General features: G+C 40.5%; 1 protein-coding gene across 1 annotated transcript in view; it reads left to right on the plus strand.

Annotated features, from left to right (window-relative positions):
* SMCO2 (single-pass membrane protein with coiled-coil domains 2) overlaps positions 1–18,946 on the plus strand; it is an 87,392-nt gene that overhangs the window by 23,390 nt on the left and 45,056 nt on the right. The window lies entirely within an intron of this gene.

Here is an 18,946-nt window from a genome sequence, read left to right on the forward strand (position 1 = left end):
CAAACAGATTCAACCCAAATAAAACTACAAATAAATTGGGAATTTAATGGTCAAATTCCCAAAGGCTAAAGATAAAGTGAAGATCCTAAAAGCAGTGAGAGATAAGAAGCAAATAATATATGAAAAAGCTCCAGTTCATCTAGCCACAGACCTCTCAACAGAAACCACGGAGACCAGGAGGGAGTAGAAAAACGTTTTCAAAGTGCTGAAAGAAACAAAACAAAACAAAACAAAAAACCTGTCGCCTGAGAATATTGTATCCGCAAAATTGTCATTCACATTTGAAGAAGAGATAAAATCTTTTAGAGAAAACAAAAGCTGAGAGAATTCGCCAACACCAGTTCTGTCTTGCAAGAAAGGCTAATGGTAGTTCTTCCATCTGAAAGAAAAAAACACTAATGTGCAAAGGAAAACTATTCAAGGTATAACATCCACTGGCAAAGTAAATACACAGACAAACCCAGAATACTCTATTATTGTATTTGTGGTGTGCAGTCCACTTATAACTCTAGAATGAAGCCCAGAAGATAAATCTAACAAAAACAACTATAGATACAGCAACCTGTTAAGAGATAGGCAATATTAAAATAAATTGAGACAACTAAAAGTCAAAATGTGTGTTAGGGGTGGTGGAGTTAAAGTGTGGAATTTTCTGGGTTTTTTTTTTTTTTTTTTTTTTTGCCTTTGTTTCTAGTGTTTTCTTTGTGATCTAGGATAAGTTGTCATCTCTTTAAAATAACTTTTATAGCTATAAAATGTTTTTTGTAAGCCTCATGGTCACCACAGCATAAAAACCTACAGTAGCTTCACTAAAAATAAAAAGCAACAATTTAAAACATACTACTAGAGATAATCACTTAACCACAAAGGAAGAGTGGAGTCTCAAAACACAGAAAACAAGCAACAAAATGACAGTAGTAAGTCCTTACTTATCAATACTAACACTGAATGTAAATTGTCTCAGTTCTCTAATTAAAAGGCATAGAGTGGCTGGGCATGGTGGCTCATGCCTATAATCCCAGTAGTTTAAAGAGGCTGAGGTTGGCAGATCACTTGAGCTCAGGAGTTCGAGACCAGCCTGGGCAACATGGCAAAACATGTCTCTACAAAAAATATAAAAATTAGCTGGGCATGGTGGCACATGCCTATAGTCCTAGCTACTTGGGAGGCTGAGATTGGAGAATTGCCTGAGCCCAGGAGGTCAAGGCTGCAGTGAACCATGGTTGTGCCACTACACTCCAGCCTGGGCAACAGAGTAAGACTCTATCTCAAAAAAAAAAAAAAAAAAAGGCATTGAGGAACTGAATTGATAAATAAAGAATATTTAACTACATGCTGCCTTCAAGAAGCCCACTTCGCCTATAAAAGTGTACATAGACTGAAAGTGATAGGATTGAGAAAGCTATTCCACGCAACTGGAAACCAAAAACAAGCATGAGTAACTATACTTATATCAGATAAAATAGACTACAAGTCAAAGACTATCAAAAAAATAAGGATGGTCACTATATAATGATAAAGGGGTCAATTCAGCAAGAGGATGTAAAAATTATAAACATCTATACACCTAACACCAGAGCTCCCAAAAATATAAAGTAAACATTAATAGGAAGAGATAGACTGCAGTACCATAATAGTACAGGCTTCAACACCTCATTCACAGTGATAGATCATCCAGACAGAAAAATCAATAAGGAAACAGTGGGGTTAAACTACACACTGTATCTAATAGGCCTAAATGGCATTTACAGATTTTACCCCATTGCTGCAGAATACATAGTCTTTTCATCAGCACATATCAGACCATATCTTAGGTCTGCATAAACCCAAAAAAATAGAAATCATGTCAAATATCTTCTCTAACCACAATGGAATAAAACTAGAAATCAATAACAAGAGCAGCCTTGGAAAATAAATCAAACATGAAAATTAAACAACATGCTCCTGAACAATGAATGGGTCAATGAAGAAATTAAGAATGAAGCTTAAAAATGACTTGAAACTAAGGAAAATGGAAATACAACATACCAGAATCTATGTGATACAACAAAAGCAGTACTAACAAGGAAGTTAAAAGCAACAAATCCCTAGATCAGAAAAGTAGACTAAAGAACGTAATGATGTACCTCAAGGAATTAGACAAGCATGAACAAGCCAAATCCAAAATTAGTAAAAGGAAAGATATAATAAAAATCAGAGCAGAAATAAACGAAATTGAGACCAAAAAATCAATGAAATGAAAAGTTGGCTTTTTGAAAAGATATAATCAACAAAACTTTAGCTAGACTAATTTTAAAAAACAAAGAGACTCAAATAAATCAAATCAAATCAAATAAATAGAAATGAAAAATGGGACAAAGAAACTGAGACCTCAGAAATACAAAGAATCATTGAGACTGTTATAAACAACTGTATGCCAACAAATTGGAAAACCTAGAAGAAACAAACTCCAGAACACATACAGCCTACCAAGATTGAACCATAAAGAAATAGAAAACCTCAACAAACCAATAATCAAAGCCATAATAAAATGTCTTTTACCAAAGAAAAGCCTAGGAGTTGATTATTTCACTGCTGAATTCTACCAACCACTGATTCATTTATTTTTTGAGATAGGGTCTCACTTTGTCACCCAGGCTGGAGTACAGTGGATGGCTCACTGCAGCCTCAGCCTCCTGGGCTCAAGTGATCTTTCTGCCTTGGCTACCTGAGTAGCTGCAACTACAGGCATGCGCCACAACACCCAGCCGATATTTGGATTTTTTTGTAGAGATAAGGTCTCGCAGTGTTGCCCAGGATGATCTTGAACTCTTCAACTCAAGTGATCTTCCCATCCTGGCCTCCCAAAGTGCTGGGATTACAGGCATGAGCCACGGTGCCTGGCCTCTACCAAACATTCAAGGAACTAATACCAACCCTACTCAAACTATTCTAGAAAATTGAAGAGGACATTCTTCCAAATTCATTCCATGAGGACAGCATTACCCTGATACCAAAACCAGACAAGAAAATACCACAAAAGAAGAAAGTTACAGGTCATATCTCTGATGGACATAGATGCAAAAATCCTCAACAAAATACTAGCAAACTGAATTCAACTGTATATTAAAAACATCATTCATGGTGATCAAGAGGGATTGATCCCAGGGATGCAAGGATGTTTCAACATACACAAATCAATACATGTGATATATCACATTAATGGAATTAAGAACAAAAACCATATAATTATTTCAATAGATGCCAAAAAACATTTTTATAAAATTCAACATCCTTTATGATAAAAAGGCTGCTCAAAATGGGTATAGAAGGAACATACCTCAAAATAATAAAGGCCGTCTATGACAAACCCATGGCTAACATCATATTGAATAGGGAAAAATTGAAGGCCTTTCCTCTAAAGACTGGAACCACACAAGGATGTTCGCTTTCACCACTATTATTCAACATAATACTGGAAAGTCCTGCCCAGAGTAATTTGGCAAAAGAAAGAAACAAAGGGCATCCAAATTGGAAAGGAAGAAGTCAAATGAGCCTTGTTTGTACATGACAAATCTTACACCTAGAGAAACCTAAAGTCTCCACCACAAAACCGTTAGAACTGATCAATTCAATCAAGTCGCAGGACACAAAATCAACATACAAAAATCAATCATATTTATATATGCCACCAGTGAACAATTTGTAAAAGAAATCAAAACATATAGGAATCAATCTAACCAAAGAAGTGAAAGATCTATACAAGTAAAACAATAAAATTCTGATGAAAGACATTGAACAGGACACAATAAAATGGAAAGATACTCCATGCTCGTGGATTGAAAGAGTTAGTGTTGTTAAAATTACAATGCTACCCAAATTAATTTACAGATTCAATGCAATCCCTATCAAAATACCAATGACATTCTTCACAGAAACAGAGAAAACAATCCTAAAATTTATATGGAACCACAAAAGACCTCAAATAGCCAAAGCAATCCTGAACAAAAAGAATAAAGCTGGAGGCATCACACTACCTAACTTCAAAATTTACCACAAAGCTATAGTAAACAAAGCAGCATGATTTTATGCTAGTATGCCAGCATACTGGCATAAAAACAGACACACATAGACCAATGGAACAGAATAGAGAACCCAGATATAAATCCATGCATTTACAACCAACTCGTCTTTGACAAAGGCATGAAGAACATACAATGGGGAAAGGACAGTCTTTTCAATAAATGGTGCTGTGAAAACTGGATAACTATATGCAGAAGAATGAAACTAGACCCTTATCTCTCAACATATACAAAAATCAAATCGAAATGGATTACCGACTTGAATCTAAGACCTAAAACTATGAAACTACTAGAGGAAAACATTGGGGAAATACTCAAGGGCCTTGGTCTGGGCAAAGATTTCTTGTGTAAGACCTCAAAAGTATAGGCCATCAAAGCGAAAACAGACAATTGGGATTACATCCAGCTAAAGAGCTCCTGCACAGCAAAGGAAACAACTAACAAAGTGAATAGACAACCCACAAAATGGGAGAAAATATTTGCAAACATCACTAATCATCAGAGAAATGCAAATAAAAAACACAGTGTGATCATATCTATCAGCTCAGTTAAAATGGCTTGTATCAAAAAGACAGGCAGTAACAGATGCCTACAAGGACATGGAGAAAGGGGAACCCTCATCCACTATTGGTGGAAGTATAAATTAGTACCACCACTATGAAAAACAGTATGGAGGCTACTCAGCACACTAAAGATAGAACTACCATATCATCCAGCAATCCCACTCCTGGGTTTATATGTGAAAGATAGGAAATCAATATATCAAAGAGATAGCTGCACGCCCATGTTTATTGCAGCACTATTCACAATAGCCAAATATGAAATGAATCTAAGTGCCCATCAATGGATGAATGGATAAAGAAAATGTGATATATATACACAGTGGAATATTATTAAGCTATGAAAAAAAGAATGAAATCCTGCCCTTTGCAGCAACATGGATAGAAATGGAGGCCATTATGTTATGTGAAATAAGCCAAGCACAGAGAGACAAATATCATATGTTCTCACTCATATATGGGAGCTAAAAAAAAGTGATTCTCATGAAGACAGACAGTAGATTGGTGGTTACCAGAGGCAGAGAAGGGGAGGAGAATAAAGGGAAAACAAAGAATATCAATGTATTTATTACTACTGAACTGCATTTAAAAATGGTAAATATGGCAAATTATATATGTATATTGTACCTCAATGAAATTTTAAAAAATACAGGAACCTAGTTTAATTTGAATTTCAGATAAAACAATTTTTTTTTTAGAATAAGTATATTCCATGCACTATTTGGCATGTAATTATATTCAACATTTTACTGTTTACTTGAAATTCAAATTTAACTGGGTGTTCTATATTTTATCTGGAAACCCTATTAAGAGTTTTGAATTTCAATAATTCATATGACAGCCTTAGTTTAGAATTCTAAAATATGAAACAAAAGTCACAATTTCAAAACTGAAAACTTGCAACATAAACTATATAAGCTCAATTTGTTACAGGTGCAACTCACTTAGACCCATGTGTCCCAAGATAAGGCCACAGACAAACCATTTTAACACTTAACTCCACAGGGACCTGTGTGTCCCAACAAGCCCACTTACCATTCCAGAAGTGTCTTAGCTCAGGCTGCCATCACCAAATACCACAGACTGGGTGACTTAAACAACAGAAATTTATTTTCTCACAGTTCTGGAGAATAGAAGTCCAAGACCAAGTGCTAGCATGGTCTGTTTCTGGTGAGGGCTGTCTTCCTGGCTTGTAGATGGTGGCCTTCTTTTTTCTTTTGCTTTCTTTTTCTTTTTCTTTTTTTTTTAAAGACAGAGTCTTGCTCTGTCACCCAGGCTGGAGTGCAATGGCTTGATCTCAGCTCACTGTAAGCTCTGCCTCCCAGGTTCAAATGATTCTCCCGCCTCAGCCTCCCAAGTAGCTGGGATTACAGGCACCCACCACCACGCCCAGTTACTTTTTGTATTTTTTAGTAGAGATGGGGTTTCACCATATTGGCCAGGCTGGTCTTGAACTCCTGACCTAGTGATCCACCCACCTCAGCCTCCCAAAGTGCTAGGATTACAGGTGTGAGCCACTGCACCTGGCCAATGGTGGCCTTCTTAATGTGTCCTCACATGGTGGGAGTTGGGAAGCAGGGATTGGCAACAGAGGAAGAGGAGGGGAAGGGGAGAGGAGGATGGAGGAGGGAGAGAAAAAGCTCTCTGGTGCCTCTTCTTATAAGGGCACTAATCTCATTCTGAGGGCCCCACCCTCATCACCTCATCTAACCCTAATTATCTCCCAAAGGCCTGATCGCCAAACACCATCACACTGGGGGGTGGGTCTTCAACATATGAATTTGGAGGGAAAAACAATTCAATCTGTAACAGAGAAACTTATCTAGTTTATAAATTGGATCAATCCCTGACAAAATGTCACTGATCAATTCCCACTCTGAAAATACCCCATGACTAACCAGCATCCTAACCTCCCCACTTTGAGACACTATGGGACTCTATCAAGATGATGTTGATCCTCGAGTTTAATAAGAGCTGATGTGGGTTCTGTGACATCATCATCTCTCTGCTTCTGATTGGTCAACTATCCTCTCTCTCTCCTCACTTTTCTCTCTCTAATCCAGTGGTTCTCAAACATTAGCTGTACCTGAGTCCCCTGGGGAGCTTCTGAAACCTCAGGCTGCTGGGCGCACTCCCGGAGTTCCTGATTCAGTAAATCTGGGATGGGGCCTGGGAATTTGCATTTCTAACAAGTTCCCTGATGCTGTTGCTGTTGCTGGTCCAGGGATCATGCTTTGAGAACCTCTGCCTTAGCGATCCTCTTGAATTGTCTGGGGTGGGGGTTGGGGCGATGGCTTTGCATTGGCATTTTATAAAGTTCCCCACGTGATTCTGACATGGAGACAGCATTGAAAACACTGTTCTAATGCATATTCCACACTGTAGTCAGTGTGCTTACAGATCCGATAAAGGAACTCATCGGCTTAAAACAGTGAATGGCATCTCACTGCCCTCAGTGTCTACAGCCCCTTAACAAGACTTATGGGGCCCTGTATGATGGATTTCCATTTACTTCTTCACTCTCGCCTCCAACCCCTTCTTGAACTACCTCACCTCCTCATGCCCCAGTCCAGGATTACTGGGGAAACCACAGTTCCCTGAAGATGATCGTGATCTTTTTCTCCCCAAGTCTTTGCCCATTCTGCATCTTTACAGGGGAAGCTCTCACCACCAACACACCTCTCTAGCTGGCTAACCCTTTCTTGTTCTTTAGAGCCTTACTACTAACAGCGTGATCCATGGACCAGCTGCAACAGCCTCTTCTGGGAGCTTGTTAGAAATGCAGAGTTGCCCAGGTGCGGTGGCTCACACTTGTAATCCCAGCACCTTGGGAGGCCAAGGTGGGAGGATCGCTTGAGTCCAGGAGCTTGAGACCAGCCTGGCAACACAGCAAAACCTTGTCTCTACAAAAAATACAAAAACTTAGCCAGGCATGGTGGTTCACGTCTGTAGTCACAACTACTCGGGAGGCTGAGATGGGAGGAGGTCAAGGCTGTAGTGAGCGGTGATCACCGCCTGGGAGACAGAGCAAGACTCTCAAAAAAAAAAAAAAAAAGCAGAACTTTGGGCCTCACTCCAGACCTCCTGAATCAGAACCCCATTTTAACAAGATCCTAGAATGATTCACATTTACAGTAAAATTTAAGAAACTATTTTCAGGCTCCTGTAGATGTACTTTCTCTGGACTGATGAGTCTGAGTCCCAGAAACTCAGCCAGGTGCCTCTCCTATGTGCTGCCACCGCAACCTCTCCTAGCACTTAACACATTGCACCTGACCAGAGCCTAGTGGCCTGCAAGCTCTGCAGGGACAGGAACTATATCTTTATGCGTGCTTGCATTCTCCACTCCAGCACAGTACCTGGCACATAGCAGATGCTCAAAAATAGTTGTCAATTAAATACATGTTTTTAGAAACAAGTAGATAAAATATTAGCTCTCTGGTTAGAGAATTTTGGACTTAAGTTCTTGATTTACCGCTTACTAGCTGTAGGACCCTGAACAAGTCCCCCTCCTCCCAGAAGTTGTTACTCATTGTTAAGTTGAGAATATTATCAAGTTGAGAAATATATCAGCCCTGCAGGGTTGCTGTCAGGATTAGTGATGTAATAGATGTAAACCTGGAATGCTATGTCTGCCAAGTCAGAGTTGGCACAATAAAGAAGAGTGCCCTCCGCCTTAGTTCTCCCAAGTGGCAAGTCTTTACTGAGTTGGGTGGAATACTACTTGTTGAAATAGAAAGGGTGGCCATGCTTGAGCTTAATGCAACTTTTCTTTCTGTTTTCCCCCAACTGCATAAAAGCAAAACCAAATAAACAAACCTGAGAACTGAGCTGGAATCAATGCCTTTCTCGGCATTGTGTCAGGAGAACAAAACTTAAACTGGGGCCAGCAGACCCTTAAGCTCCTTAAGCCAGGCTCTGGGACCCTTGGGATTACATTTTTAAAATCCTCTCTCCAGTTCCAAACAAAAGTAAACAAGGGAACCTTTTATAGTGTGGTTCAAGGTGAGGCAGTAAACAAATGAGCTTTAAGCAGAATAATCAGCTTAATATGTACTAGCTGGAGGTTAACATTTGCATTGAGAAAGGTCTTTATGGTCTTTTTGATAATTCATTCAGAGTTCACTCTAACATCCTCTACCCTCATTCTCCAACCACATGATTCTCTCAACCTCTCAATCTCCCACTCCCACACGTAGTCTACCACTTGGCCAAATAATGAGAGACGAATGGAATTGTCAAACTGGAATCAAAGGGATAAAAGACGAAGGGACTTTGAAAGAGGAGAAAGAGAAGGCAAGCAGAGGGAAACTGTCCATCCACTGCAGACTCAAGTGTTTGTTGGTTCAAAAAGTTGAGGACTAAAGCCACCCTAGGTCTCAGCCACCCTGCAGGCTTTGTGTGGGTGAGAAAACTTGACCTGATTATACGGTCCTAAGTGTGCTAGACTGGCTAAACCGAAGACTGTTGTATAATAAGTCATGCCACCCCTGCACCGCTTCCATGATCACAGAGAACATAATGCTGGCGTTATTAGATAAGCTGCAAAGGTCATCAAGATGCTTCTTTGAACTACCACACCCAAACCAAACACTTGCTCTGATCTTTGGATAAATAACATTTGGATGAACAAACATTTCATACTTTCGTTATCTTTATCTGTGTAAGGGACAAAATCTGTCACCCGCTGCGTACTTCTGAAAACATTATAGGAACAAGTTGACATACTTTCTCAATGACACAGAATTCTCTGCAAAAATTAAATTATTAAAATTAATTCTGAGAAACACAGCAAACTGCTTATAGAGGGTTCAGAGTAGGAGACTGACAGGAGGGAGTAATGAGGCTTCTCCTCCATTTCCTTCTTGGAAACTTTTTCTGCACAGAGAAAATGTGGTTGAAAATCTATTGTGCCTTGGATTGAGTTAAAGATAACACCCAAGGATTTATATAGATTTAGCTCTCATCTGGTCCCTTGAAGTGGGGGTGGGGGGAGTTAAAATATCCACTATAAATCCATTGAATAATGCACTGATAACCCAAATTGTGTCCCACTCCCCTCTTGGCACATTGGACTTCTGTTTCTCTGGCTGGGTATTTCCATTTGTCCTATAATACAATGACAGGCTCTTACAACGCCAGTTTTCCCCCATTGGAGAACCAAAAGGAGGGGCTGAGCCCATTTCTTGGGCTTTCATCCCTGGCTACATGGGTCCAGATCTCTAGCCAAGCCCTTCCTGTAGGACTGTTGAAAGACTCGAGCAGGCAGCCCTGCCTTTGCTGCCTCCCTTTATTCGTTCTCACCTCCGTCCATTCATCAGCCAGATTTAGCTCATGACCTCTACTCCAATCATAATGGTCTCCTTTTAAGTCAATCTTATCAAATGCTGTGCGGAATGAATTCTGTGGGCCACATGCAGGAACACAGCGTTCTTCCCGGCTCAGCTCTGCTCCTCTCTCAGGGGAGAGGTCTGTGGAGCCTCTGGCTGCCTGCCCTGTTCTGAGGGTCACACCTGGTCACTGAAACATATTCTCCTCAAGGCTGTTGACCTTCCTTTCTTGATTCAGGCCTTCCAATCCCTACCTTGGGAAGGAGGCAGGCACCCTATTTCTCTGGCCCTCCTCCCTCCCTGCCCACCCCTACCAACTAGGCTGGGCTGCCTGACAAGCACCACGTGACCTCGCCTGTTTCTTCTGATGCCCAGTTTCCACTGGACCTCTGTGTCCTCATTACAAATGAATTTTATCAAGTACCTGGGGCTTCTTCCCACCTAGTTTGTTAGAATCCAGCACTAGTAAGTCTAGCAGTGTTTCTTCAGTGCAAACGGTGTGATGAAGGTGAATGTAAGTTAACATTGATTTTACCCTCAGCGGCTCCTGGGAAGCCGTACTTCAGGACTGGTAAATCAACACGAGGAGGATCACAGCCCAGAGTCCCCACAGAGGGAGCAGTGCTGCCAATCTTTATCTAAACCAGGAACAGAGAATCCCTCAATTACCTAGGTGATGTTAGAAAGAATGCTCGTTGGTGAAGGACTGTTCCTAGAGTTTTTCTAAGTAACTATTCCTATAGCTATTTAGAAATTGACTTTCAAAAATATTTGCCTGTCTGATGAAATTAAGCGATAAAAATTATATATTAAGGTAAAATGGGCTGAATCTTTTTAGGTAGTGTTTTCTTGGTCTTTTTGTATGATTGGCTTCATACAGTGAGTACTGCAAAGGGGTGTCCATGAACGAGGCTGTCCTCACAGGGAAAGGGTTGCTGCCCTGAATAATTCCTTGGGAGGAGTGAAAGAGTAATTTTAGAAACTTTACGAGACACTTGTAAATTCTTTGATTTATTCCAAAGAATTCTAGACTTTGATCAACTTTACAAATTGCTAAGCCGAGGCTCTCATTCACCTTTTCTCATGTAAATAATAGAACGATACAGATATATCTGTCATTTATTTTACTACTATAGATAGTTGTTTGCCATTTACTATTTGTTCTCTGTCCAAAATTTCAGATTGCAGTTGATTCTCGTTATACATGGTAGTTCTGTTCTGTAGTCGCTATGAGCCCTGAATTAGCAAATGCAAACAACTGTTGCTCCCAGGGGAAATAGAGGGTTAGGCCCTTTCTAGCCTCTAGTCACATTTTTTTCTTTTTTAACGTTATCTTTTGGAGCCTCAGCCTGACATTGGGGGAGAGGGAGCCCCTGGGCTGGATAGCACTCCCCGTTGGGGTTATAACGGTCATCCATTTCTGTCTCTTCTTTCTCCCAACCTCCCCCTGCTGGTCCCTTCTCTAGTCATATTTTTTTCAAATGATCAATATGTAGCTTTGTTTTATGTGTGTTTCTATTTAAAGACACTGTGCTCAATGTTTACTGTTGATGCATTAATATCCAGTTCACAGCCGACAGCACTATAACATATGCCTGAACAAGGTTTATCTAACACGTGTATTTTCTCCACAAAGCACCTCACAGCCTTCCTGGGCTTAGGAACACTGGGCAGTGCCTCAGCACTACACTTGGAGTCCACTGTACATGAAAACATGCATTGTATGACTCAAACTTTTTGCCACTCTGCACATGTCTGCCTCAACAGCATGAAGCATATTTATTTGGGGGTTGCAAATAAATTGTACTTAGTAGGTGGATTAGCAAATATGCAATCTGTGAATAATAAGGATTAGTGAGGAATAATGAGAACTGTGCATATTCTTGGTTCCATGGCCACTCCTGTCCCAACTACCTTCATTCTTGGCTTCTCTTCTAGAATCCTCCTGGGCCTGTCTTCCTGAAGTGAAATCCATGATAGGAACCTGTTATTACCACTCTTCAAGTCACCTTACATCTACCCCTCTCTGCAGGGAATATCTGTGAACTGGCAGGAGTGGGATGCATTAAATTCAATCATATTTAAGAGATCATAGCTGATAGGACACTGTTCCAAGGATATTTACAATTGTGTAAGGGCCTGTTCTTTAATCATACTGAGGAATGAAGCTTTATCAGAAGGATTGCAGAGTCATAGGGTGGATACTACGGAAAGTGAGGGTAAAGAAGGCTCACTTCTTTTTTTGTATAAATTGAGTTTGTATAAATTTTGTATAAATTGCACAAGTGCAACTTTGTTATATGCATACATTGTGTAATGGTCAAGCTTTTAGGGTATCCATTAACGAATAGCATACGTTGTACCCGTTAAATAATTTCTCATCATCCACTCCCCTCCCACTCCTTCACCCTCCTGAGTCTCCATGGTCTATCATTCCACATTCTATCACATTTTTAATCCAATCATCCACTGATGGACACTTAGGTTTATTCTATATTTTTGCTATTGTGAATAGTGCTGTGATAGACATATGAGTCCAGGTATCATTTTTGTTTTTGTTGAAACATTGCCCAGACTGGAGTGCATTGGCATAATCATGGCTTACTGCAACCTTGACCTCTTGGGCTTAAGCATTCTTCCCACCTCAGTCTCCCAAGTAACTGGGAGACAGACTATAGGTGTGCACCACCACACTCAGCTAATGTTTTATTTGTCGTAGAATAGGATCTGACTATGTTCCCCAGGCTGGTCTTGAACCGCTGTGCTCAAGCAGTCCTCCCACCTCAGATTCCCATAGTGCTGGGATTACAGATAAGAGCCACTATGCCTAGCCAGGTATCTTTTTGATATATTGATTTACTTTCCTTTGGGGAGATGTCCAGTAGTGGGATTGCTGGATTGTATGGTGGTTCTCATTTCAGAAGGTTCATTTCTGATATCACAGCGCTAAGGAACCACCTACTATGGAAATTGGAACTTTCTTCATAGGCCCATGGTTGTAAAAATGTCCCATGAAGTCTATGGTTCTGGAGTTCTGTTTGATGCCAACAATCTCAGAGCATTAGAGCCCATGGCCTGCTCCCCCTGGGGTCTCACTGAGCATTTCAAGTTGCTGTCCCAATGGCCAAAGGGAGACATACCTGTAGATTGGCCGCAAGTTCTTAATCAGGTAAAATTCTGGAGTCAAGCATCCATCATATCATACAAGATCCCTGGCCATGAGAGTACCTCCTCCAGGAATCGGCTGGATGGGAAGACATGTTCCATGTCAGCCCCCCAAATGTGGTCCAGAGAATTCCTTGTGGCTTGGGTACGCTTCCTATTGTTCAAATTTTTATCATTATGAAAAGACCGTTCTAACCAGAGCCTGCTGAGATAAAAGCTGCTGCCCCATCCTGTGCTGGGGCATGTGAGTGCTATTTCAGTGGCTGTGTCCACAGCTCTGAAAATCTATACCTTGGATGAAAGCCCAGCTAGAGAATGGAACGTTCCCTTATATATATTCTCTGAAAAACTGTCACATATGCTCAGACATGAAAGAACAGAAAAGCTGATCCTGGCAGCTCCCCACGCTGCAAAATTTCAAAAATGCCTGCGGCCTCACCAAAATGAACTGTCTGAACAAAAGGAAGTGGAAAGAGTGAAAGGAGACAGAAGGCTGGCCGATATGGTTGCCTCTCCTCCCTCCATGCCCAGCCTCCCTCCCTCCAGATGTTTTTGCTGAGCTTCTGTCAGCCTTACTGACTTACCCTTTAGTCCCTGCCCCAGGAAGCTGAATTCAAGCAAGTACAGCAAATGTTGCACAAATCAAGAAAAAAAGCTGCCTTTTCCTGTTAACTAACTTTAGTTTTAGTTTATTTTTAAAGCAACACATTGTTTTCCTAATTATAAGACTTGCCAAACTTATTGCAAAAAAAAAAAAAGAAAAGAAAACTACAGGTAAGCAACAAGAACAAGTGTCAAAAATCAAGTATAATCTCATCATCCAGATATAACCATTGTTGACATTTTTGTGTCTTTTAGCCTTTTTCTATAAATCTTTTCTTTGTGGGGGAGGGGGACAAGGTCTCACCCTGTCGCCCAGGCTGGAGTGTAGTGGCACAATCATGGCTCATTACAGCCTCAACCTCCCTGGCTCAAGTGATCCTCCCACTTCAGCTTCCTGTGTAGCTGGGACCACAGTCATGCACCACCATGTCCAGCTTATTTTTAAACTTTTTGTAGAGACAGGCTGCACTATATTGCCCAGCCTGCTCTCGAACTCCTGGGCTCAAGTGATTTTCCCATTTCATCCTCCCACAGTACTGAGATTATAGGTGTGAGCCACCATGCCTGGCCCTCTTCGTGAATCAGTATGAATAAATATGTTTCCAATGGGATTACATCATGAATATTGTTTTGTATACTGCTTTTTCCCCTCACTTGGCAATATATTCCAATCATATCTTCGGAGCACCATTTATTTTTTGAAAGGACACCTCTGCATCCGATTATTTATAGGATGATAATGGGCGATAGGGTTGGAGTTTTAAAATGTTTCCAAGTGAACGTTTTGCAATTGTCTTTACCTGCCTTTTCTGTGGTATTAAACACTGCTTAATTCCTATTTTCTATATTTTGGATTGGCAAATTTCTTTTTTTTAATTATACTTTAAGTTCTGGGATACATGTGCAAACATGCAGGTTTGTTACATAGGCATACATGTGCCATGGTGGTTTACTGCAACCATCAACCCGTCATCTACATTAGTATTTCTCCTAATGCTGTCCCTCCCCTCCCCTAGCCCCCCACCCCCCAACAGGCCCCAGCGTGTGATATTCCCATGTGTTCTCATTGTTCGACTCCACTTATGAGTGAGAACATGTGGTGTTTGGTTTTCTGTTCCTGTGTTAGTTTGCTGAGAATGATGGTTTCCAGCTTCATCCATGTCCCTGCAAAGGACATGAACTCCCATCCCTTTTATGGCTGCATAGTATTCCATGGCAGACCACCATTTTTAATAGCTGCATGGCCTTCTGTTATCATAATTCTTTTAATCAATTCCTATTGTTGAACTTTTACATTGTTTCCAGGAATTAAGTTGAAAATACATAGATAGTATTTAACATCCAGGAGGGCCTGGACCCGCCACTCAGGATGACCAGGCTGTCAGACCAGAGCTGGGTTCTGGAGGCCCCAGACTGTTCCAGGCATTAACCTTGGTGTTTGAATGACAGGGCCTAATTTCATGGGAGGATCCAGGAGGCGGGCATGTGGGGGCATTTGAGAGAAGCAGTCCAAGCAGCATCTATGTATCATTCATAATGAAAGATTTTTAATATTTTAACAGTCCGGTGGGCATATTGGTGCAAGCTTTCTAACTATCAGAATATTTAGTACTATTACAAATAGAATAGCTGTGAATATCTTTATAGAGAGGTGTCTTCACAAAGATCTGATTATCCCTAGAGGCACATTTTCTGGGTCAAAAGATAAGATACATTTATAGGGCTTTTAGTATAAAATCACAAATTGCTTTCAGAAGAACACAGTTTATAAGTTTACCAAGCTTATTATCTTTTTGATCAACTTTACCATTAAAACCTGTGTGCTGTGGAGTAGGTTTTTTGCATCTCAGTTTCTCTTGCCCCACCAAATCTACTTGTAGGTATCTAGCCCCAAAAACAAAACAACAAAGTCTTGTATGTGCAAAAAGAAGCACAAACAAGGACATTCATTGCAGCATTGTGTGTAATAGGAATAACAGTTCCCCAAAATTGAAAAGGAATAGGAGGAATCAATGGCTTATATACTTTAGGAAAATTTATGTTATGAAATAGTATGCAATAATTAAAAAGAATGAGGAAGATATATAAGACTAACTTGGAATGTTCCATGATATATTAAGAAATAAAAAGTTTTAGGAGAGAACATGCAGCATGATCATAGTAATGTTATATACAAAGAAGTATTGGAGGCCAGGTGCAGTGGCTCACACCGGTAATCCCAGCACTTTGGGAGGCCGAGGTGGGCGGATCCCAAACTGCTGAGGTTGGGAGTTTGAGACCAGGCTAGCCAACATGGCGAAACCCCGTCTCTACTAAAAATACAAAATTAGCCAGGCATGGTGGCGCATGCCTGTAATCCCAGCTACTCGGGAGGCTGAGGCAGGCGAATCGCTTGAATCTGTGAGGCGGAGGTTGCAATGAGCCGAGATCGCGCCATTGCACTCCAGCCTAGGCAACAAGAGTGAAACTCCATCTCAAAAAAACAAAATAACGAAGAAGTATTGGATATATAAAACACATTGTATGAATATAGCTCTGCATCCACACATGGATAAATGTCGTTGGTAAGAGTACACTTCAAGATATTGATACCTCTGGGGTGAGAAGTGGAATCATAAGGCAAGTAAAGCGTTTCGTTATTTTTGAGGTCTCTATATTTTTATACTGTTTGAATTCTTATAATGCAAAACTGTTCTTAGTGTGTAACCTGGTCGGCGGAGGGGGAGGAATGGGGTCTTGCTATGTTGCCCAAGCTGGACTCAAACTCCTGGGCTCAAGCGATCCTCCCACCTCAGTCTCCTGAGTAGCTGGGACTATGGGTGTGCACCACTCCACTGACTATTATGTGGTTTTTAACAATTATTTAAAGTATAAAATAAAAGGATTAAAATCAGTTTCTTCCTTTTTGTTTTCTCTTCCTTTTTATTTTTCCTAGGAGAAGAATCATTTTTTTCCCCAAACGTTTAAGTGAAACTCCACCGATGTATAAAACCTACCATAAGTGCTGGCCTAGAGCTGGGGTTCCCAACCCCCAGGCTGCGGACTGGTACCCTGTTAGGTACCAGTTAAGACTGGTGACTTATTAGGAACGGGGCCACACAGCAGGAGGTGAGCAGCAGGCAGGTGAGCATTGCTACTGAGCTCAGCCTCCTGTCAGATCCGCAGAGGCGTTAGTCTCATAGCAGCACAAACCCTACTGTGAATTGTGCATGTGAGGGATCTAGGTGTGCTCCTTATGAGAATCTAATTAATGCCTGATTATCTGAGTTGGAACAGTTTCATCCCAAAACCATCTCTCCCACTGTCTGTGGAAAAATTGTCCTTCACAAAACTGGTCCCCGATGCCAAAAATGTTGGGGACCGCTGGTCTAGAACACAGAGGCTGGCCACTCTGATCAGTTTCTCGTCCTCTTGGTGGCAGGCCTAACAACCCTCCCCTGACCTGGCTCCCCAGGCCACACAAATTACAAACCAGCTTTGAAAGCCTGAGATCTGTGCAATCCCCAGAGCCTCACATGTGATTTAACATTTTGCTGTCTCTGTCTTGACATTCTTAATAATTTTTGAAGAAGAGACCCTACATTTTCACTTCTCATTGGGGCTCCCAAATTATGTAACCAGCCATGGTAGATTAGACACTCTCTGAGTTCTCTTTGTCCCACTCACAAAGTCTTTTGCACATATTAACTCATTTAATTCTCAAAATAGTCTCACGTGCTCGGTGTCATTACATAGTCTTTCGTGAGTTTTCACAGTATCAGAGCCACTCACCACCTAACCTAGGAATGGGGTCTTGGAAGTCCCAGCCTCTGCCTGAGAAGCATTCTGAGCAGCTGTCAGCATCTGGGTCTTGAAATCACAGCTTTGAATGACTGAAGGTTTCAGGCAACGTGTGGGCTCAAGTCTTTGCAGTCAACAGCATTCAATGCTAGGCACACCAATAGCACTTTCATTGCACAGTGTTTCTTTCAAAGCATCTTCCTGATTTCTGTACAAAGTCACTGAGACTACAGGTGAAGTCAGAATCTACATAAGACATAATAATTTAAAACTTTGTAACAAGTGCTTCTGGTTAAAAATAAAATGTAATATCTTTTTGTTATCTCATCTTAGGGGAGGAAGGATGATGGATGTTTTAGTTGGAAAAAGAATGTGAGAAAATCTGTATTCTATCTCATTCTTTTTTGTTTTGCACCAGCAGAAAGATTAAAATTTTCTTCTCATTCCTCACATATTTGCAGCTTCCTCAATGTCTCCGTTTTTCTCATCTGCTGTCAGCTATATTGTTAAATGTCTGAGAAAAAGTTTTGTAGGCAGAAAAGACTAATTGCATCTGCTTGTGCTTAAATTAATATGCATTATTTAAATTACAAATTTAAAAACCTAGTGTTTAATCTAAATTTAGCTTAGGCACATTTGTACTCTATTTATAAATTTATTTTTATTAAAAATAAAGGAAGCATTACTTTCACACATTCTTTGATTAATGAGTGTTCAATTAATGAATAAATTAAACAGATTAAATTCCTCAAACAATTAACCTCATTTACCAACTGGTTAATTAAACTTCCTGAAAGAGTTTAAATAAAATTTATACCTTTCATAGATTTTCCTCTCAAACATTTCAAATGCCTGAAGGGACTTATAAGCATAGTAAAATTTTTCTAAGCACTTACGCAATTCTTATAAATGAAATAAATCAACTTATAAATAGGGCAAATAAAAGTTTTTTGAAAGTTTAATGTCTACAAACAATTAAATTTAATATTATCTACATTAGATTTTTGTGAGTGATAGACACCCCTAATTAACATGGCTTAAATATAAGGTTTTATTCTTCTATATAAAACTTCCTGGACTGGCACAGTGACTCACCCCTCTAATCCCAGCACTTTGGGAGGCCAAGGTGGGCGGATCACCTGAGGTCAGGAGTTCGAGACCAGCCTGGCCAGCATGGTGAAACCCCGTCTCTACTAAAAGTACAAAAATTAGCTGAGCATGATGGTGTGCACCTGTAGTCCCAGCTAGTTGGGAGGCTGAGGCAGGAGAATCACTTGAACCCAAGAGGCAGAGGTTGCAGTGAGCTGAGATTGCATCTTTGCACTCCAGCCTGGGTGACAGAGTGAGATTCTGTCTCGAAAAAAAAAAAAATCCTGATTTGAATGGTAGACTGGATAAAGAATATGTGATATTTATGTACCACAGACTACGACACAGCCATAACAAA

The sequence above is a fragment of the Chlorocebus sabaeus genome, chromosome 11 (assembly GCF_047675955.1).
Source record: "Chlorocebus sabaeus isolate Y175 chromosome 11, mChlSab1.0.hap1, whole genome shotgun sequence".
In the NCBI taxonomy this organism is placed as follows: Eukaryota; Metazoa; Chordata; class Mammalia; order Primates; family Cercopithecidae; genus Chlorocebus; species Chlorocebus sabaeus.